The following is a 23,191-nucleotide window of genomic DNA, read 5'->3' as shown; positions in this document are numbered from 1 at the left end:
GAAAGGAAAATAAGTAAGCTTGAGTTTACTCAAGAAGAAATCTGAGGGCCAGGCACGGTGGCTCATAGCTGTAATCCTAGAACTATGGGAGGCCAAGATGGGCAGATCGTTGAGCTCAGCAGTTCGAGACCAGCCTGGGCAACATGGCGAAACCCTGTCTCTACAAAAAAAAAATACCAAAAAAATCAGCTGGGTGTGGTGGCACACGCCTGTGGTCCCAGATACCCATAAGGCTGAAGTTGGGAGGATCACCTGAAACCAGGTCAAGGCTACAACAAGCCATGATGCCAAACCACACTCCAGAGCCTGGGCAAGGGACTGAGACCCCCACCTCAAGTAAAAAAGAAAAGAAAAAGAAAAAACCTGAACATAGAATTAACAATGAACATAGCCAATCATTACGATAAATACTTCTAAATTCATGAAAAAAGTAGCTGGGCGCGGTGGCTCACACCTGTAACCCCAGCACTTTGGGAAGCCAAGGCAGGTAGATCACTACAGGTCAGGAGCTTGAGACTGGCTGGGCTAATGTGGTGAAATTCCATTAGCAGGCTGTGGTGGTGCACGCCTGTAGTCTCAGATACTCGGGAGGCTAAAGCAGGAGAAGTGCTTGAACCCAGGAGACAGAGGTTGCAGCGAGCCAAGATTGTGCCACTTCACTCCAGCCTGGGCAACAGAGTTAGACTCGGTCTCAAAAAATAAAAAATAAAAATAAATAAATTCATGAGGCTAGGCGCAGTGGCTCACGTCTGTAACCCTAGTACTTTGGGAGGCCCAGGCAGGTGGATCGTCTGAGTTCAGGAGTTCAAGACCATCCTGGCTACTAAAAATACAAAACTTAGTCAGGCATGGTGGCAGGTGCCTATAATTTCAGCTACTCGGGAGGCTGATACAGAAGAATCGTTTGAACCCAGGAGATGGAGGCTCCAGTAAGCCGAGACTGTGCCACTTCACTCCAGCCTGGGCAAAAGAGCGAAACTCCATCTCAAAAATAATAACACTACTAACAATAAATTTGGCCGGGTACGCTGGCTCATGCCTGTAATCCCAGCACTTTGGGAGGCCGAGGCGGGCAGATCGCTTGAGGTCAGGCGTTCAAGACCAACCTGGCCAACATGACAAAACTGCGTCTCTACAAAAAATACAAAAATTAGCTGGGTGTGGCGGCGTGTGCCTGTAGTCCCAGCTATTCAGGAGGGTGAGACAGGAGAACCACTTGAACCCAGGAGACCGAGGTTGCAGTGAGCTGAGATCACACCACTGCATTCCAGCCTGGGCAACAGAGTGACACTCTGTCTCAAAAAAAAATTAAATAAAACTATTTCATTAATGAGGCCAGAACACATTTCCCTAGGGAAATAATATATAAAATCAAATTACTGTTCCTATCCTTAAACACCTAACTTTATGATCCTTAGTATTCTGAGTTCCAGAAACAAAGGACCATTAGGGGCAAGAGGTATAGAAGAGCAGAGACAAACGTGAGAATTGCCTTTCCTGGACCTCAGGAAGCATTTTATAATAGGTAAAAATAGTTTTACAATGCCCCACTTCCTTTCTGTGCCATTTTCCAAGTCATTAGTGGCATTATGCTCCCCTAAGTCACACTACTATAGCACCTGACTGCAGCATAAATTGAACATACATTTGCCAGTAGAGAAAGAGAAACAAGAAATGAAGTACAGTCTCTGACTTCAAGGGATTCTCAGTCCAGTGGCAAGATATATTTAATTTTAGGCCAAGTGCAGTGGCTCACGCCTGTAATCCCAGCACTTTGGGAGGCTGAGGCTGGTGGATCACTTGAGGTCAGGAGTTAGAGATGAGCCTGGCCAACATGGTGAAACCCTGTCTACTAAAAACACTAAAATTAGCTGGGCATGGTGGCACATGCCTGTAATCCCACCTACTCAGGAGGCTGAGGCAGGAGAATGGCTTGAACCTGGGAAGTAGAGGTTGCAGTGAGCAGAGATTGTGCCACTGCACTCAAGACTGGGCAACAGAGAGACTCCATCTCAAAAAATAATAATTTAAAAACAATATGGAAATCCAAAAGAATATACACATACACACACACACACACACGCCCACACAATTAGCATTAGTAAACAAGTTCAGCAGGGCGCAGTGGCTCATGCCCATAATCCCAGCACTTTGGGAAGCTGGGGCGGGCGGGATCACCTGAGGTCGGGAGTTCGAGACCAGCCTGACTAGGATGGAGAAACCCCATCCCTATTAAAAATACAAAATTAGCCAGGCATGGTGGCACATGCCTGTAATCCCAGCTACTCGGGAGGCTGAGGCAGGAGAATCGCTTGAACCCAGGAGGCAGAGGTTGCAGAGAGCTGAGATCGTGCCATTGCACTCCAGTCTGGGCGACAAGAGTGAAACTCCATCTCAAAAAAAAAGAAGAAAAAAAAGTTCAGCAAGGCCACAGAATACAGATCTATAAAAATGTTATATTTCTATATTACCAGCAATCAACAACACAAAATGAAATAAGAAAATAATTCCATTTTCAATAGCATCAAAACAACGAAACACTCAGGAATAAATTTAAAATAAAAAACTTGTACACTAAAAACTACAAAATTAATTTTATATATACACACACACAGGTTTTTTTTGGGGGGTTTTTTTGTTTGTTTTTTCTTTTTTTTTTTTTTTTTTGAGACAGAGGCTTGCACTCTGTTGCCCAAGCTGGACTGCAATGGCAGGATCACAGATCAACTTCCTGGGCTCAAGGGATCCTCCCACCTCATCCTCACCCTGATGAGTAGCTAGGACTACAGGCGCAAGCCACCACACCCAGCTTGTGTGTGTGTGTGTGTGTGTGTGTGTGTGTGTGTGTGTGTTTAGAGATGGGGTCTCACTATGTCAGCCAGACTGGTCTCAAACTCCTGGGCTCAAGCAATCCTCTCACCTCAGCCTCCCAAAGGGCTGGGATTACAGGTGTAAGCCACCACCACACTCACCCTACAAAATATTCTTGAAATAAATTAAAGACATAAACAAATGGAAAGGCATCCCACGTTCATGAAGTGGAAGATCTAACATTGTTAAGATGGCAACACTCTCTAAATTGATCTACAGATTCAAGGCATTCCCTTCAAAATTCCAACTGCCTTTTCTGCAAAAGTTGCCAAGTTGATCCTAAAGGTCAAAGGGAAATGCCAAGGATCCAGAATAGCCAAAACAATCTTGAAGAGAACAAAATTAGAAAACTCACACTTCCTAATTTCAAAACATATTACAAAAGTACATTAATCAAGACAGCATACTTATGCAGATAGTAGTACCACAGGGTGAAAATAAAAGCAAGCAAGCATGGTGGTACTGGCATAGACATACACCAATGGAATAGAATTGAAAGTCCAGGCCGGGCACGGTGGCTCACACCTGTAATCCCAATACTTTGGGAGGCCGAGGCGGGTGGATCACTTGAGGTCAGGAGTTCAAGACCAGTCTGGCCAAAATAGTGAAACCCTGTCTCTACTAAAAATTACAAAAATTAGCTGGGTGTGGTGGCACACACCTGTAATCCCAGCCACTCGGGAGGCTGAGACAGGAGAATTGCTTGAACCTGGAAGGCAGAGGTTGCAGTGAATCGAGATGACGCCACTGCACTCCAGCCTGGGCAACGAAGCAAGTCCCTGTCTCAAAAAAGAAAGTCCAGAAATAAGCCCATACCTTTATGGTCAACTGACTCAAAACATGGATGCTAAGATAATACACAATTCAATGAAAAAAGAAAAGTCTTTTTAATAACTGGTTCAAGGACAACTAGATATCCACACACCAAAAAGAAAAAGAAAAAGATTTTGGGCCGGGTGCAGTGGTTCACGTCTGTAATCCCAGCACTTTGGGAGGCTAAGGCAAGTGAATCACCTGAGGTCAGGAGTTCGAGACCAGCCTGGCCAACATGGCGAAACCTCAGTCTCTACAAAAAATACAAAAATTAGCTGGGCATGGTGGCAGATGCCTGTAATTCCAGCTACTCAGGAGGTTGAGGCAGGAGAATCACTTGAACCTGGGAGGTGGAGGTTGCAGTAAGCCAAGATCACGTCATTGCACTTCAGCTTGGGCAACAGAGCGAAACTCCATCTCAAAAGAAAAAAAAGAAAAAGAAAAAGATTTTGGACTCCTACCTCACACATCATGTATAAAAATTAACTTGAAATTGATTTTTAAAAAAACTAAATATAACAGCTAAAACTGTAAAATTCTTTAAAGAAACAAATTACAACTACATTCCCAGCATTTTGCGAGGCAAGGAAAGTGGATCACTTGAGTCCAGGAGTTTGAGATCAGCCTGGACAACATAGTAAGACCACATCTCGGCCGGGCACGTGGCTCACGCCTGTAATCCTAGCACTTTGGGAGGCCAAGGTGGGCAGATCACAAGGTCAAGAAATTGAGACCATTCTGGCTAACATGGTGAAACCCCGTCTCTACTAAAAACACACAAAAAAATTAGCCGGGCATGGTGGCAGGCGCCTGTAGTCCCAGCTACTTGGGAGGCTGAGGCAGGAGAATGGTGTGAACCCGGGAGGTGGAGCTTACAGTGAGCAGAGATCAGGCCACTGCGCTCCAGCCCGGGCAACAGAGTGAGACTCTGTCTTAAAAAAAATAAATAAATTACATCTCTACAAAAAATAAACCAAAATTTGCCAAGCATCATGGTGCACGCCTGGAGTCCTACCTACTCAGGAGGATAGCTTGAGCCTGAGAGGTGGAGGCTGCAGTGAGCAAAGATCGTGTCACTGCACTCCAGCCTGGAAAACAGAGAGAGACCCTGTCTCAGAAAGAAGAAAGAACGAACGAATGAAAGCACGAACAAAAGAACAAACGAAAGAAAGAGAGAAATGTTTATCACCTTAAATTAGACAACAGCTTCTTAGATGTGACACCTATAGCACAGGCAACCAAGAAAAAACTAGATAAACTGGACTTCATCAAAATTTAAAACTTTTGTGTTTCAAAAGATACTATCAGCCAGGCATGGTGGCTCACACCTGTAATCCCAGCACTTTGGGAGGCTAAGCAAGAGGATTGCTTCAGTCCAGGAGTTCAAGACTAGCCTGGGCAACATAAGGAGACCCCCATCTCTAATTAAAATTGTTTTTTTAATTATCCAAGTGTGGTGGCACACATCTACAATGCCAGCTACCCAGGAGGCTGAAGTGGGAGAATCACCTAAGCCCTGGAGGTCAAGGCTGCAATGAATCATGATCACACCACTGCACTCCAGCCTGAGTGACAGAGCAAGATCTGTCTCAAAAAACAAAAAAAAAAAAAAGAAAAAAATAATTCTCGGGTTTTAATTTTTTTTTTTTTTTTTTAATAGAGACAGGGTCTCACCATATTGCCCCACGCTGGTCTTGAATTGCTGGGCTCAAGCGATCCACCTTCCTCGGACCCCCAAAGTGCTAGGATTACAGGCGTGAGCCACCATGTCTGGTGATAAATAATTTTTTAAAAGGTTAAACACAATTAACATACAACAAAGCAATTCGCCTTCTAGGTATTTACACAAAAATAAATGTCCATACAAAAACATATCTGAATCTTCAGAGAGCATTATTCAAAATAGCTAAAAAAATGCAACCCAAATGTTCATCAATGGATGAATGGACAAACAAAATGCAGTATATCCATGCAACGTAATATTATTCAGCCATAAAAATGAATGAAATGATACATGCTACAACATGGATGAACCTAAAAGTATTATGCTAAATGAAAGAAGCCAACACAAAAAGGCCATTTATTGTAAGATTCCATTTATACGGAATGTCCAGAATAGAGACAGGAAAATGATTAGTGGTTGCCAGAGGCCGGGTGAATGAAGGTAACGGAAGAGACTGCTAATGGGTATGAGGTTTCTTTTGGGGGTAATGAAAATGTTCTGGACTTAGATAATGGTGGTAGTTGCACAATATTGTGAATACACCAAAAACCACTGAATTCTATGATTTTGTTTTGTTTTGTTTTGTTTTGACAAGGTCTTGCTCTGTGGCCCAGGCTAGAGTGCACGATCATGGCTCACTGCAACCTCAAATTCTTGGGCTCAAGTGAATGATCCTCCCACCTCAGCCTCCCAAGAGTCTGGGACTACAGGTGTGCACCGCCATGCCTGGCTAATTTTTTTTTATTTTTTTATTTTTAGTACAGACAGGGTTGCCATGCTATGTTGCTCATGCTGATCTCAAACTCCTGGGCTCAAGCAATCCTTCCACCTCAGCCTCCCAAAGTGCTGGGATTACAGGCATGAGCTACCACGCCTACCCCAAATTGTATGCTTTAAAATGGTGAGTTTTATGATATGTGAATTACTTGTCAACTTTTTTAGATGTGGAATGACATATGCCCAAAGATATATATTGGGGAAACCACCAAAGAAGAGTAGGGTAGAAAGTGGCCATGAATGACCTTCTAAACGTGAAACTTGAGCTGATTTGTAGAGAAGTAAGCCTGTAAATCTGCCTTATCCCCCACTTTCTCTGCTCCCAATCCTTCCTAAACTCAGAAATCACTTGTCACCCAAAGCAGTGTGTACTCACTGTCCAAATTCAAATTATTTCAATAAAAATATGTTCTTCCCATAAGAAAATGACTGAGAGCTCTCCAGAGTCCTACTAGTGGATTTCTATTCCTATAAGAGAAAATGGCCTAACCCAAATTAATTATATGCTGAGCATCCCAAATCCAAAAATCTCAAACCTGGGCGGGGTATAGTGGCTCAAGCATGTAATAATCCCTAGCACGTTAGGAGGCTGAGGTGAAAAGATCGCTTGAACCTAGGAGTTTGAGACCAGCCTAGGCAACATGGTGAAATGCTGTCTCTATAAAAATACAAAAATTAGCTGGGCATGGTGGCACATGCCTATAGTCCCAGCTACTCAAGAGGCTGAGGCAGGAGGATCACCTGAGCCCAGAAGCTCAAGGCTGAAGTGAGCTGTGATTATGCCACTCTACTCTGACAACAGAGCGAGACCCTGTCTCAAAACACAAATACACAAAAATCCAAAATCTGAAATGCTCCAAAATCTAAAACTTTTTGATGTCAAAGGAAATGCTCACTAGAGGATTTTGGAATATTCGTATATTACAGACATTCCAAAATCAAAAAAATCCAAAATATGAACAATTCTGGTCTCATATATCAAATGATGGATACTCAACCTGTATCTGACAAAGAATTTCAAGGCTGGAGCTGGGTGTGATAGCTCAGGCCCATAATCCCAGCACTTTGGGAGGCCAAGGTGGGCAGATCACTTCAGGTCAGGAGTTCGAGACCAGCCTGGTCAACATGGCAAAACCCCATCTCTACCAAAAACACAAAAATTATCTGGGGTCTAGTGGTGCACACCTGTACTCCCAATTACTTGGGAGGCCGAGGCGGGAGGATCACTTGAACCTGGGAAGAGGAGGTTGTAGTGAGCCGAGATCACACCACTGCACTCCAGCCTAAGTGACAGAGCGAGACTCCATCTCAAAAAGAAGAAGAAAAAAAAGATCTATAACTAAATTTGTTGTAAGTTTGTCTTCTGACAATAGTAAAAGGCTTAGAAAGCACATTTCACGAGAGGTAGCTGGGGGAAAAGCTACTAGCGTGGAAAAGAAAAAAGTGGGACAAAATAACTGTCATTGAATAGGTGCAAAGTTGAGATTAGAGCTACCAGGAATAACTGTAGACAGAAAAATTAGGACCACTGAAGAGAAACTGCAGGGAGGCAGATCTACAATCATTATCAGGAAAATATTTCTAAAATGACAAATCTGCAAACTTGGAATTGGTAGCAACTAGCTGTGAAGTCTTTATCTTGGGAAATACCTGCATAGAGAACCGGAGGAATCACCTATTATGTGAAACACTTGTCTAGATTATCTCTAAATCTCTTCTATGATTCTACGAGGAGGAAGAAGTCCAGAAAAAGAATTGTTCTTGCTCTCAATACTGCTAAAAGTATTTTTTTAAAAAAGCTAAATACCAGGAACTTCTTTAATTAAAAGGAACAATCCCATCAAGAAGACAAAGGTTGATTTGTTAGTCAAAATAATGAGACTGCTTTCCTTAGGATCAAGTATAGCACTGGCAGTGAGAATAGGTCATTTGGTCAGGCACAGTGGCTCACACCTATAATCCCAGAACTTTGGGAAGCCGAGGTAGGAGGATTGCTTGAGGCCAGGAATTCAAGACCAGCCTGAGCAACATAGCAAGACTCTGTCCCTTAAAAAAGAAATAAATAAAAAATAAATCATCAATTCTAGATACAATCACTCACTTTCTGTTTGGCCAAAGGTAAATGACTTCATCTCTCTACCTGAGCTGAAAAACAGTAATTTAAAATACCAATATTATAGGAGTATAATTTAAATTAGTTAATAACTGCAAAATGCTTTGGAAATTTACTTTATATGACAATTAAGACTGTATTTTTTACTTCCTACATATACTAGAGTTGAAAAAATCAGCATGTGTTATTCATTAAATCAGCCAAATTTCTCACTGTCAGAGAAAGAAGTTAAGCAAGGAAGAGAATACTAGAATGAACTCTGTGGTGCTGGATTAGCATCAGAGATTTCAGTATAAACTCATGTTTATATTTATATACAGAGAGAAGTAAACGAAGATATGTATGGGTTGGTATACATACATATTATTTCCTAACTATCCCCTGAGAGGGCCTAGAAGTAGTGATACCCTAGCAGCGATGAGTACATCAAGCTCATTTAGAAACCAGATATTGGTTTCTAAATACTTTTCTCCAACAGAAGGAACCAGAACACCTTGGAGAAATGGCTGATTTTAGGATCAGGGCAGAGAAAGTATAAGATGAGACTGGAGCATCTTACAGTGCCAGAAAGTACAAAAGTGCTAAAAGACAAAGAAATGTAGAGAAGGGTATTTCAAAAGAACATGGTGCCAATGTTAAAATGGCCAAAGCTGGAACAACTTGAGCAACAAAATATAGTACTGGATTATAAGCAAATAAAAAAATATTCATGGGTCCATATTGATACAAATGATTTAATAAATAAATGGGGGAGGCATAAATCTTCCTTACAAAAGGACTCCAGATCATAAAAGTATAAAAAATTAGAAAAATAAAAAACCAACAGAACAATATAATCAGTGCTGCCACAGGTAAGATTCACTAATGAATGCTAAAATAAGTAGAGGAAATTTTTAAGGAGAAATAAGATCTCTGTATAACCTCACAGTTATCTTCCCCAAAATATTAACTAATTACTTTGGGAATTTTAACACGCCCACAAATTCTTCCACACTCCTCCCTTCAGGGGTTGGAGCTTAATTCCCTTCCCCTGGAGTATGGATATGACTTGGTGACTCATTTCTAGGTTCTATCAAGTAAAATTAAAAAGCAGAAAAATAGTCACTTTACAGTACAGAACATCACTTTAATCAAGTTACCAAAGTTAACAAGGCACAGTGGCTCATGCCTGCAATCCTAGCGTTTTTGCAGGATGAGGCAGGTGGACTGCTTGAGGACAGGAGTTCAAGACCAGCCTGGGCCACGTGGCAAAACCCCGCCTTTACTAAAAATACAAAAATTAGTCAGGCATGGTGGCACGTGCCTGTAGTCCCAGCTACTCTAGAAGTTAAGGCACAATAATCACTTGAATTGGGTAGGCAGAGGTTGCCGTGAGCCAAGATCATGCACTGCACTCTACCCTGGGCAACAGAGCAAGACCTTGCCTCAAAAAAAAAAAAAAAAAAAAAAAAAAAAGAGTAAGAATCACAAAAGTTAGCCAAGTGTGATGGTGCACATCCACAGTCTGAACCACTGGGGAGGCTGAGGCAGGAGGATCACTTGAGGCCAGAAGCTCAAGGCTGCAGTGAGCTATGATCTCCCCACTGCGCTGACAGAACAAGACTCCATCTGAAGAAGAGGAAGAAGAGGAAGAAGGAAGAAGAAGGAAGGAAGGAAAGAAAGAAAGAAAGAAAGAAAGAAAGAAAGAAAGAAAGAAAGAAAGAAAGAAAGAAAGAAAGAAAGAAGAAGGAAGAAGGAAGGAGGAAGGAGGAAGGAGGAAGGAGGAAGGAGGAAGGAGGAAGGAGGAAGGAGGAAGGAGGAAGGAGGAAGGAGGAAGGAAGAAGGAAGAAGGAAGAAGGAAGAAGAAGAAGAAAGAATCACAAAAGTAATTGTGTTGACTTTCAAGCTTAAAATGTTAATGACTGGCCGGGCGCGGTGGCTCAAGCCTGTAATCCCAGCACTTAGGGAGGCTGAGACGGGTGGATCACGAGGTCAGGAGATCGAGACCATCCTGGCTAACACGGTGAAACCCCGTCTCTACTAAAAATACAAAAAACTAGCCGGGCGAGGTGGCGGGCGCCTGTAGTCCCAGCTACTGCGGAGGCTGAGGCAGGAGAATGGCGTGAACCCGGGAGGCGGAGTTTGCAGTGAGCTGAGATCCGGCCACTGCACTCCAGTCCGGGCTACAGAGCAAGACTCCGTCTCAAAAAAAAAAAAAAAAAAATGTTAATGACATCCAAAATAGTTCACCATAAGGTCTGCATTGAAAGACTGGCCTAGGAGCTCTAAAATGGTAGATGAGTATGATGAATATGATCCCCTATGTATATCAGTGTGCTTTATTATCCCTTTTTTTGCAGGGGTGAGCAGGTCTGGCTCTTTCAGCAAGGCTGAAGTGCAGTGGCACAATCATAGCACTGGAGCCTTGAACTCCTGGGCTCAAGTGATCCTCCCACCCCAGCCTCCAGAGTAGCTGGGACTATAGACACATGCCACCACACCTAGCTAAGTTGTTGTTTTTGTTATTTTGCTGCACACTAAAATTATCTGGTGACTTTTTTCTTTTTTCTTTTTTTTGAATGGAGACAGGGTCTCACTATATTATTCAGGCTAGTGTCAAACTTCTGGCCTCAAGCAATCCTCTACCTCAGGCTCCCAAAGTCCTGGAATTACAGGCATGAGCCACCGAGCCCTACCATCCCCCTTCTTAACCTTAACCTTAACTGTCCTCAACCCACTCACTCCTAGCAGTAAGTCTACAATAACCTGGTTCTAAAAGTGCTGCTTAGAAAGACAAAGTGAAATCAGTGAAATTTACTTGGTTTCCTTTTCATATTGACTATATAAATGAACTGCCAAGATGCCTTCCAGTGGGTCAAAATGTTCCTCTCAGATTTTCTCACATCTTAAGGAAATCTAAAAGCTACATAACAACTACTCACGCTTAATCTTAAAAAAAAAAAAAAAAAAAAAAAAGCAAAGTGATTCCAAAAATTTTAACTGTCAAAAGCAAAAGTTTACAGAGCCAAAGGATTGATCACCACATTCAGAAACAAGATTAGGAAAGAACAAGATACTGTGAGATCAGGAAGAACCTACTCTCTGACTAAAGCTAAGCTGCCTATATACAAGAATATCCAGGTGCTTCCTTCACTGTCAGGAAACAATGGAGAATGATTTTTAAATAGGTAATATAAATGTATTTGTAAGTTTGAAAATTTTAACAAAGGGATGCTGGAATGACAAATACTTGAAGACACAACTTTAAAAACAAGTGGGACAGAGTAGGAAAACGTGTTAAGCCACTCTCCAACACTGTGTGTCTTTACATTGGGGAAAGGGAGACTCACTAGACTTTTGTTCCTTGATTAAAACACCCATAAGGCCAGGCATGATGGCTCACGCCTGTAATCCCAACACTCTGGGAGGCCCAGGCAGATGGATCATCTGAGGTCAGGAGTTCAAGACCAGCCTGGCCAACAAGGTGACACCCCATCTCTACTAAAATTTCAAAAATTAGCCAGGTGCGGTGGCTCACGCCTGTAATCCCAGTACTTCGGGAGGCCAAGGCAGGTGGAACACAAGGTCAGGAAATCGAGACCACCCTAACACAGTAAAACCCTGTCTCTACTAAAAATACAAAAAATTAGCCAGGTGTAGTGGCACGTGCCTGTAGTTCCAGCTATTCAGGAGGCTGAGGCAGGAGAATTGCTTGAACCCAGGAGGCAGAGGTTGCAGTGAGCCGAGATCGCGCCACTGCACTCCAGCCTGGACAACTGAGTGAGACCCCATCTCAAAAAAATATATATACACACACACACACACACACACACACACAAAAACACACACACACAAATTAGCCAGGCGTGGTGGTGGGTACCTATAATCCCAGCTATTCAGGCGGCTGAGGCAGAAAAATCGCTTGAAACTGGGAGGCAGAGGTTGCAGTGAGCCAAGATCATGCCACCGCACTCCAGCGTGGATGACACAGCGAGACTCCATCTCAGAAAATAAAATAGAATAAAATAAAAATAAATGGCCGGGCATGGTGGCTTGCACCTGTAACCCCAGCACTTTGGGAGGCCAAAGCAGGCGGATCACTTGAGGTCAGGAGTTTGAGACCAGTCTGGCCAACACGGCAAAACTCAGTCTCTACTAAAAATACAAAAATCAGCCGGGTGTGGTGGCACATGCCTGTAATTCCAGCTACTCATGAGGCTGTGGCAGGAGAACTGCTTGAACTCAGGAGGTGGAGACTGCAGTGAGCCGAGATCCTGCCACTGTCCAGCCTGGGCAACAGAGCAAGACCCTGTCTCAAAAATAGGTAATTAAATAAATAAAATTAAAATTTAAAAAATACCCACTAAGAATATCTAGTGCCTTTCCAATTCTATAATCAACTACCTTTTTATTACTGATTAGGCAACCCAGAACAATGGAGGTGTCCTGGTCAGTGGATAATTAAATCCAATTGTGCACATGGCACTTAATGCTTCCAACATACATTAACCGGTATCTGGTTTATCAGTCTCTGGTGAGTTTGTTATTTTGCATGAATAAATTCCAAGCACTTGAATCATCCCAATGTAAACCAAAATTCTGAAGTTTCTGAACTACTATGTGGGGGTTGGAGAGACCTTGGTTTGGTTGGATACTACCTTCGCCACTTAACTATCTGTGTGACCCCTTATTCCCATCAGTCTCAATCTCCTCATCTGTTAATAAATACAGCTAGTGACTGGGAGACGGCAAGTGCTCAAAAAGTGACAGCTTTATTATTTTGAAGCTAAATTTGAAAGGAAGTGTATAACTGAGGTGAAAACATTTCATTTGAAAAGAACTAGTACAGATTAGCAAACTACGTCAATTTAAAAGACACAGTTTGAAGAGAGATGTCCCAATCTATGGAGTTGAGAAAAGTAAAGTTTAAAAGTTGCAAGTAAAGTACACACTGCACAGTACAGACGGGAGTCTCCTGCTTAGCAACTCTAATGTTGTCTACCAAACACCCAGCTTGTAATAGAGCATGACAACTGTTCACTCTAAATCCATGTGCTCAGCTTGGATTCAGGATTGATTTATAAAAATAGCTGCTGGTGGTGCTCTTTGAATCTCTTTGCGCTGATGACTGGGCAGTGTTACCCTACAGGCCTAGAGCAGCTGTATTCCCTCACCACACCCATTTCTCTGTCTACCCAGCCAAGCTGACGGCACCCTGCCCCCGCCCCCCATCTCTACAGCATACTATTCTCCCTCCTCCTGGGCTGAGTGAGCAAATTACAAGCACAAATATCCCCTGATGCAATGCCACAACCATCCCTGGGAAAGAGCAAAGGCAGTTGCCAAAAGCACAGCAGCAGGGAAATGGGCGGGAGACGCGCGCACGCACACACGCACGCACACACACACACACATACTGCAAGAAACGCTGCAATACTATGCAGCCAGGGAGAGAGAATTGAGAGGCCCTGGGGAGCAACGCTGTAACAGGACCAGAGAAGGCAAAGGAGAAAAGGGGGTTTCCAGTAGAAAGCTGGGTAACACTAACCTTCCCAAGAAGCACGTATTTCATTCGAGTTTGGGTTCTAAAGCACAAACCTAAAGGTAATCAATCACTGCCTCCTCCCCAAAACAGCAAATGAATTTAATTTACTCGTTCCTGGAAGTAAGCAAAACTCTCACAACTCTTCCACAGGGCAATTTCACCAAAGGGATCTCACACTGGCAGAGAACTTGTTCCATGTGCTAAATCACAATCTCTGTTCTGGGTAATGTTTCCAACTGCCCCTCCTAGTCCCTGTACCCTCCCCACCCCCACCCTAATGCGACCCCTTCGCACTCCCACTGCCAGACACACGCTTTAGTCCCCACACAGTGCCGGGGCCTTTGCATGCGGGAAGAGCCCCGCCTAGGGCCCGGTTCTCCAGACCACCCCTCAGCCCCACCCATAACCCCTAACTGGACACACTAAGGCTGAATTCAGCCTCACATCAACTGACCCCCTTAAAGCCTCAGAAAACGACCTCTGAGTTCTCCTACACCCCCAAACCCCACCCAAGGTCCCAGACTGTGGCCGACCCTCGCTCCGCGGCTCAGCCCCATCCAAAGCCCGAGGCAAGTCGCTCGGCCCCACCGCCCCGAGCCTCAAAACTGGACCTCTCAGCCCCTCTCAATCCAAGAACCCCCAGATCGCGCCTCAAAGACTCCGAAGGTCACGGCCGCTGGCCCCCCGCCTGGCCCCCTCCCTCGGACGCCCCCGCGTCTCGCAGGCCGGCGGCCACCGCCCTTCCACGCCTCGGGCGGGCCCCGTGGGGTACCCGGCTGCCGCGGGACAAGGCTCGGGCAGCACCGGGACAGTGAGGAGGCCACCCCTCCATGGGACCCGGCCTGCGGCTGCACCTACCCGCCGCCGCCGAGACGGAGCCGGAGCAGGAGGGAGCCAGGAGAGCGCCGGGAAGAGCCGTGGAGGAGCTGGGAGACGTCGGGAGGAGCCGGGAGCCAGCGAGCAAGCCGGAGGGGCGGGGCGCAGGGAGGCGGCCGCTTCCTCGTCGCCCTCTTCAGGGCGGGCGCAAGGGAGGGACGCCGCCACCGCCTACCCGGCGGGCGCCGCCGCTCCGGCCAATAAGCGTGGCGAGGGGGAGGGCGGAGGGCTACGGCGGACCAATGGGTGCTGGCCTTGCTGCCACGCTCTCTCTGCAGAGTTGCGCGAGCCGCGGGCCGTTGTGGGGGAGATTCTTGCCTGCGGCTTGCGAATGCCGAAGCTGACGGCAGGCCGATCGATTGCCTCCGCTGTTCTATGATGGCCGTCGCTGTCTCTCAGAGTCTGGGCCCCTGGAGCGGAGAGAGTGCGAGAGTGGGCGCGCACGCGGGCCAGGCCACCAGAGGGTGGGGCCTGTGGGCTCTGTGATGTAACCTGGGAGGGGCGCGGGGCGGAGCCTAGGTCGCGGGCCAGCTGAGCTCTGGAAGGAACTTTTAGTGAAGCGGGAGGACGCCACGGGTACTCTGCAGGGCTCCGCTTCCTGGAGCCGCATGTGGCTAGTGAACTCTGAAACGTGGCTGGCCCAAGTTGAGATGTGCTGCAAGTGTGTGTACAGTACACACACACCAGATTTCCTAGACTTAGTACCAAAAAATATATATATTTTTTAAAATGGTTACAAGTGGGATAATTAATTATAACAAAATTGATGACAGTTGGGATATATTTGGTTAAATAAGAAATATTGAGGCCCGGCGCGGTGGCTCACGCTTGTAATCCCAGCACTCTGGGAGGCCGAGGCGGTGGATCACTTGAGGTCAGGAGTTCGAGACCACCCTGACTAACATGGTGAAACCCTGCTTCTACTAAAAATACAAAAATTATCCAGGAATGATGCAAGTGCCTGTAATCCCAGCTACTTGGGAGGCTGAAGCAGGAGAATTGCTTGAACCCGGGAGGCGGAGGTTGCAGTGAGCTGAGATCGTGCCACTGCACTCCAGCCTGGGCAACAGAGTGAGACCCTGTCTCAAATGAAAAAAAAAGGTTTCCTTTTCTACTGCAATTAACATTACTTCATCCCAAAGCCCCAGATTTTGTGGAATCCTTAACTTACTGTCATAGGAAAACACACAGGTGGGAGCTTTAAAGTTACTTTGATCATTCTTCCTGATTCCTGGAGTAGTCAGCATATTCCTGTACCAGACTTCAGGAACAGAATTGGCTTTGAGCTCCTTTGTAGTTAGATGGCTAGGAAAACTGAAAAGTGTTGGAATCCTCTATTCTTTCTGTAAACCAAAAAGTGAGACAGGTCTCAATCAATTTAGAAATTTATTTTGCCAAGGTTAAGGACTTTCCCGGAAGAAAAACACAGAATCACAGAAACAGTCTGTGATCTCTGCCTTTCTCCAAAGATAAATTTGAGAGATTCAGTATTTAAAGGGGAAAAGTGGGCTGGAGGGAACAAGAGAAAAGGAGCAGGTAGGGGAATAGTCAATTGTGTAATATGTCAAGTATGTCTGCTTAGAAATAAAAGGAAAGGCAACTTCTTGCATGACTCAGCTTTCAACTTAATTTTTTCCTTTTGGAATAGTGAATTGGGGTCCACCTAAGTTGTTTTTTTTTTTCTTTTTTTTTTTTTTGGAGATGGAGTCTTGCTCTGTTGCCCAGAGTGGAGTGCAGTGGCACAGTCTCTGATCATTGCAACCTCCGCCTCCCGAGTTCAAGCAATTCTCACACCGCCATGCCCAGCTAATTTTTGTATTTTAGTAGAGACGGGGTTTCACCATGTTGCCCAGGCTGTTCTCAAACTCCTGAACTCAGGCAATCTGCCTGCCTCAGCTTCCCAAAGTGCTAGGATTACAGGCATGAGCCACCACGCCCAACCCAAAGTTTTTTGTTTGTTTGTTTCGTTTTGTGTTTTTTGAGACAGAGTCTCGCTCTTTCACCGAGGCTGGAGTGCAGTGAGTGGCACGATCTCAGCTTACTGCAACCTCCGCCTCCCAGATTCAAGCAATTCTCTGTCTCAGCCTCCCAAGTAGCTGGGATTACAGGCACCTGCCACCACGCCTGGCTAATTTTTGTTTTTTTAGTAGAGACAGGGTTTCCCCATCTTGGCCAGGCTGGTCTTGAACTCCTGACCTTGTGATCCACCCACCTCAGACTCCCGAAGTGCTGGGATTACAGGGGTGAGCCACCGTGCCTGGCCGAGGAGTCCAACATTTTTATTTTCCTTTCACATTTCTTTAAGATTTTTTTTCCCCAGGGCCAGGTACAGTGGCTCACAGCTGTAATCCCAGCATTTTGGAGGCCAAGGTGGGAGGATCGCTTAAGCCCAGTGGGAGGGTCTCACTCTGTTGCCCAGACTGGAGTGCAGTGGTGCAGTCATGGCTTACTGCAGCCTCCACCTCCCAGGCTCAAGTGATCCTCCCACCTCAGCCTCCCAAGTAGCTGGGACCTCAGGCTTCTGCCTCCACACTCGACTAATTTTTTAAATTTTTGTAGAGATGGGGTCTCACTGTGTTGCCCAGGCTAGTCTTGAACTCCTTCGCTCAAGCTATCCTCCTACCTCTGCATCCGAAAGTGCTGGGATTACAGGTGTGAGCCACCACACCCAGACTCCTTTACACCATGTTATATGTAGAGCTAGAGACCCAGGAGTGATTCTCAGTTATTCCCTTCCTTTTCCCCTCATACCTACCAGATTTTCCTCCTGCCTCAGAAACATCTCCACTGACATATGCTGTTCTGGTCCAGTCCTTTATCTCTTTCCTGTATCCTGCCATAGTTTCTTTCAAGCCTTCCCCTTGCTCATGCTTTAGTCCAAATATCACAACTTTCTGTACCACCCCCTTCCATTCATAATAACCTCCTGCATCCCTTGTATGCCTCTCTATTACAACTCTCACCATATATGTGATAGTTATTTGTATAAATATGGATCTGCCCAGCCGGGCGAGGAGGCTCAGGCCTGTAATCCCAGCACTTCAGGAGGCCAAGGCGGGCGGATCACGAGGTCAGGAGATCAAGACCATCCCGGCTAAGAGGATGAAACCCCATCTCTACTAAAAATACAAAAAAAAAAAAAAAAGGATCTACCCTAACAGATTGCATCTCAAACTACAAGTTCATTCTGTTTCCCCAATTCCAGTGGAAAAGAACATTCCCTCCAGTTCCAGGGTGCCCAGGATGAAAAGCATAGGACCACCTATTCTGGGCACACTGCCTATGGGATTGCCCTGCAATTACAAGGAGCAGTAATAAAAAAGAAGGAAAAAAAAAAAAAAAAACGAAAAGCACAGAACCTCAGCATCTCAAAGTTGGAAAGGATCTTACCAAACTGACTCAGTCTCATGTCTAAGGATATATTATTGAGACTCTACAAGTTCACAATAAGCCATCTCAGGATTATATTTGAGTTATCCTTTAAAAGCATGCTTTATATCTATTCATCCAAATTTTGATGAAAATGTAGGCCAGGACACAAACATTGGCAGAATCCAATAGCTTATCTTAGAGGCTTTCCTTCAGTTTTAACCTAAACCCTTTCAATGACTTTTCATTGCATCAGAATCCTAAACATGTATTTCAAGACCTTGTGCAATGATGCTGCCTCTGTCTTACCTCATCATCTGCCTTTTTTCTCACTGTGCCCAGTATCATCTGCCTTCTCTGTTTCTTGAACTTTCCCTTGTCAAGGCCCTTCTCATATTATTTCCTCTGCTATCCTAATATATGATTAATATGATTTTCTGCCAGGTATAGTGGCACATGCCTGTAATCACAGGTGCCACCTGACTTTGGGAGGCCAAGGCGGGAGGATTGCTTGAGTTCAGAAGTTTGAGACCAGCCCGGGCAACATGATGAAACCCTGTCTCTACAAAAAAAAAAAAAAAAATTAGCTGGGTTGGTTATGGGCACCTATAGTCCCAGCTACCTGGGAGGCCGTGGTGGGAGGATCACCTGAGCCTAGGGAGGTTGAGACTACAGTGAGCCATGATCATACCTCTGCACTCCAGCCTGGGTGACAGAGTAAGACACCATCTCAAAAAAAAAAAAAAAAAGATGTGATTTTCCACATAGAAAATTTGAAAGACTAATAAAAGAGTTCATGGCCAGGCATGGTGGCTCACACTTGTAATCCCAGCAGTTTGGGAGGCCGAGGTCAGGAGTTCGAGACCAGCCTGACCAACATGGTGAAACCCCGTTTCTACTAAAAATACAAAAATTAGCCAGGTGTGGTAGCTAATGCCTGTAATCCCAGCTGCTCAGGAGGCTGAGGCAGGAAAATCGCTTGAACCTGGGAGGCGGAAGTTGCAGTGAGCCAAGATTGTGCCATTGCCTGGGTGACAAGAGCGAAACTCCATCTCAAAAATAAAAAGAGTTCAGCAAGGTTACCGGGTACAAAGTTAATATACGAAAAGGCATAACAGCATATATATCAATAATCAATAAGAAAATGAGATCGAAAAGAAAAACCCTACAAAAATGAGATACCACAACACACCTACTAATTAGAATGGCCAAAAGCCAGAACACTGACAACACCAAGTGCTGGCAAGAAATGTGAAACAATAGGAGCTCACATGCATTGCTGCTGGGAATGCGAAAGGTACAGCAACTTTGGAAGACAGTTCAGCAGCTTCTTACAAAACTAAACGTACTCTCATATGATCCAGCATATTGCCCTCCTTGGTATTTACTCAGAGGAGCCAAAAATTTATGTCAACACAGGCAGGGCAAGGTGGCTTACGCTTGTAATCCCAGCACTTTGGGAGGCCGAGGCAGATGGATCACCTGAGGTCAGGAGCTCAAGACCAGCCTGGCCAACATGGCGAAACCTCATTTCTACTAAAAATACAAAAATTAGCTGGGCATGGTGGTGGGTACCTGTAATCTCAGTGGCTCTGGAGACTGAGGCAGGAGAATCGCTTCAACCCAGGAGGCGGAGGTTGCAGTGAGCCGAGATCACACCATTGCACTCCAGCCTGGGCAACAAGAGCGAAACTCAGTCTAAAACCAAACAAAACAAAACAAAAAAAACATTATGTCTACACAAAAACCTGCACACGATATTTTTTTTTTGCGGCGGGGGACAGAGTCTCCCTCTTTTTGTCCAGGCTGGAGTGGTGCAGTGGTGTCACCTCAGCCCACTACAACCTCTGCCTCCCAGGTTCAAGCGATTCTCCTGCCTCGTCTTCCCAGGTGGCTGGGATTGTAGGCATGCACCACCATGCTGGGGCTGATTTTTGTATTTTTAGTAGAGACGGGGCTTCGCCATGTTGGCCAGGCTGGTCTTGAACTCCTGACTTCAGGTGATCTGACCTCCTCGGCTTCCCAAAGTGCTGGGATAACAGGCATGAGCCACTGCGCCCTGGCCTCATGAATGTTTATAGTAGCTTTATTCATGATTGCCAAAACCTGGAAGTAACGGAGATTTCCTTTCATAAGTGAATGGTTAAATAAACTGGGATTGGAAGAATGCACCAAAAAAAAAAAAAAAAAAGGCTAGCCTTGGGTGGTAAGGTTACATAGTTATTATTTACTTCTTAATGCTTTTCCAAATTTTGTACTATAAATCATTTATTTCTTTTTACAGTCAGAAAAAGTTCAATGAAATTTTGTTTTTAGAGACTGGTTCTCGCTATGTTGCCCAGGCTGGAATGCAGTGGCTATTCACAGGTGCCACCCGACTACTGATCAGCACGGGAGTTTTGACCTGCTCCATTTCTGACCTGGGCTGGTTCACCCCTCCTTAGGCAACCCGGTGGACCCCTGCTCCCAGGAATTAACCATATTGATGCGAAACTTAGTGTGGACAGACACCTAATCCACATAGTGCACTACATCCCAGAACTACTGGACGTAAGTGATCTTCTTGCCACAGCCTCCCAAGTAGCTGGTACTACAGGCGTGGCACCCCACCTAGCACTTTATGTGTGTATGTATGTATTTATTAATTTATTTATTTTTGAGATGGAGGATTGCTCAGTCGCCAGGCTGGAGTGCAGTGGTGCGACCTCAGCTCACTACAACCTCTGCTTCCCAGGTCCAGGTGATTCTCCTGCCTCAGCCTCCCAAGTAGCTGGGACTACAGGCGTGTGCCACCAGGTCCAGCTAATTTTTGTATTTTTAGTAGAGACGGGGTTTCACCATGTTGGCAGGATGGTCTCTATCTTTTGGCCTTGTGATCCGCCTATCTCGGCCTCCCAAAGTGCCGGGATTACAGGCGTGAGCCACCACGCCTGGCCACACTTTATTTTTTTGAGACAGGGTCTCACTCTATTGCCCAGGCAGTACTGCAGTGGAACAATTTTTTTTTTTTTTTTTTTTTTTGAGATGGAGTTTCACTCTTGTTGCCCAAGCTGGAGTGGAATGGCTTGATCTTGGCTCACTGCAACCTCCGCCTTCCGGGTTCAAGCGATTCTCTTGCCTCAGTCTCCCAAGTAGCTGGGATTACAGGCATGCACCACCATGCCCAGCTAATTTTGTATTTTTGGTGGAGACAGGGTTTCTCCATGTTGGTCAGGCTGGTCTCGAACTCCCGACCTCATATGATCTGCCTGCCTCAGCCTCCCAAAGTGCTGGGATTAAAGACATGAGCCACTGTGCCCAGCCTGCAGTGGGACAATCTTACCTCACGGTAGCCTCAACCTCCTAGGGTCAAGCAGTTCTCCCACCTCAGCCTGAGAGAGTAGGCTGGGACTACAGGTACATGCCATCTTGCCTGGCTAATATTTTATTTTTTATTTTTGGAGAGACAAGGTCTCACTGTGTTATCCAGGCTGGTCTTAAACTCCTGGCCTCAAATGATTCTTCTGCTTCAGCCTCCCAAAGTGCTGGGCTTACAAGTGTGAGTCACCATACCCAGTATCAATAAATACTTTTTTAAAAAATTATTCTTATTTTTATTTTATCTCTTACAGAAAGGAAATAAATACATTTTAAAGTGAGGTAAGCAACAGCAGCAACAAAAATCTTCACAAAGTGAAACAATAAATAAAACCGATGTGGTACCGAGGAATAAAACTAACAATAGGTTGTAAGACTTTCTATAGAAAAATATTATAGGCCAGGCGCGGTGGCTCATGCCTGTAATCCCAGCACTTTGGGAGGCCAAGGCAGGTAGATCACAAGGTCAGGAGTTCGAGACCAGCCTTGTCAATATGGTGAAACCCCGTCTCTACTAAAAATACAAACAAAATTAGCTGGGTATGGTGGCACACACCTGTAATCCCAGCTACTCAGGAGGCTGAGGCAGGAGAATTGCTTGAACCTGGGAGTCGGAGGTTGCAGTGAGCCAAGATCCTGCTGCTGCACTCCAGCCTGGGCAACAGAGGGAGACTTTGTCTCAAAAAAAAAGCAAAACATTATAAAATTTTACAACTTTTAGAAGAAAATATAGGGTCGGGGTGCTGTGGCTTACACCTGTAATCCCAAAACTTTGGGAGGCCGAGGTGGGTGGATCGCTTGAGCTCAGGAATTCGAGACCAGCTTGAGTGACATGGTAAAACCTCATCTCTACAAAAAATACAAAATTAGCTGGGCCTGGTGGTGCATGCCTGTAGTCCCAGCTACTCGGGAGGCTAAGGTGGGAGGATCACTTGAACCCACGGAGGCGGAGGTTGCAGTGAGCCAAGATTGTGCCACTGCATTCCAGCCTGGGTGACAGAGTGAGACTCTGTCTCAAATAAATCTCTTTTAAAAAAAGAGAGAGAGAAAAGAAAATATTGGGCAATATCTTGATGCTCTCAGGGTAGGAATCTTGCAATTTTTTGGTACCAAAGCTTGTCAGATAAACACAATTTTGCATACCAATTTTATCATAATTTATGATGTTTATGTTAGGATTCCACGGGAAGAGGGAAATACAATTACATGGATTAGAATTTGAATGGAATAGGATCATAGCATTTTAAGAATCAGAAGGGTCTTTTGGATTATTTTAGCCCAATCCTTTTTCAAGTGAAGTAATTGAGATATGTTGAGGACCTACAAGAAAAATGGCAGAATGCAGGCTTGAACTCATTTTCTTACTCTCGTGTGGGTGCTTGCTGCACTTACCCCTTCTTTCATCTTTAAATTAATGTAGAGGCCGGGCGCGGTGGCTCAAGCCTATAATCCCAGCACTTTGGGAGGCCGAGACGGGCGGATCACGAGGTCAGAAGATCGAGACCATCCTGGCTAATACGGTGAAACCCCGTCTCTACTTAAAAAAATACAAAAAACTAGCAGGGCAAGGTGGCCGGCGCCTGTAGTCCCAGCTACTCCAGAGGCTGAGGCAGGAGAATGGCGTAAACCCGGGAGGCGGAGCTTGCAGTGAGCTGAGATCCGGCCACTGCACTCCAGCCCCGGCGACAGAGCGAGACTCTGTCTCAAAAATAATTAATTAATTAATTAATTAATGTAGGCCGGCGCTGGACGCTGTGGCTTATGCCTG

The 23,191-nt window shown here is 45.2% G+C and overlaps 1 protein-coding gene across 10 annotated transcripts in view; it reads right to left on the bottom strand.

Annotated features, from left to right (window-relative positions):
• MAP4 (microtubule associated protein 4) overlaps nucleotides 1–14,846 on the bottom strand; it is a 221,976-nt gene extending 207,130 nt beyond the window's left edge. For 6 of the 10 annotated variants that reach the window (XM_038004004.2, XM_007984088.3, XM_038004002.2 and 3 more), the window contains exon 1: nucleotides 14,680–14,733. The gene's annotated coding sequence lies outside the window, so the exon portion shown is untranslated. Of the gene's footprint in view, nucleotides 1–14,679 lie in introns of all 10 variants that reach the window. The other 4 variants (XM_073010254.1, XM_073010258.1, XM_073010256.1 and 1 more) reach the window with 3 other exon arrangements.
• Nucleotides 14,847–23,191: the final 8,345 nt, after the last annotated feature.

This window comes from Chlorocebus sabaeus, chromosome 22 (genome assembly GCF_047675955.1).
Source record: "Chlorocebus sabaeus isolate Y175 chromosome 22, mChlSab1.0.hap1, whole genome shotgun sequence".
Taxonomy (NCBI): domain Eukaryota; kingdom Metazoa; phylum Chordata; class Mammalia; order Primates; family Cercopithecidae; genus Chlorocebus; species Chlorocebus sabaeus.
The sequence above is the reverse complement of the archived record's forward strand: the minus strand, read 5'-3'. Positions and strand labels throughout refer to the sequence as shown.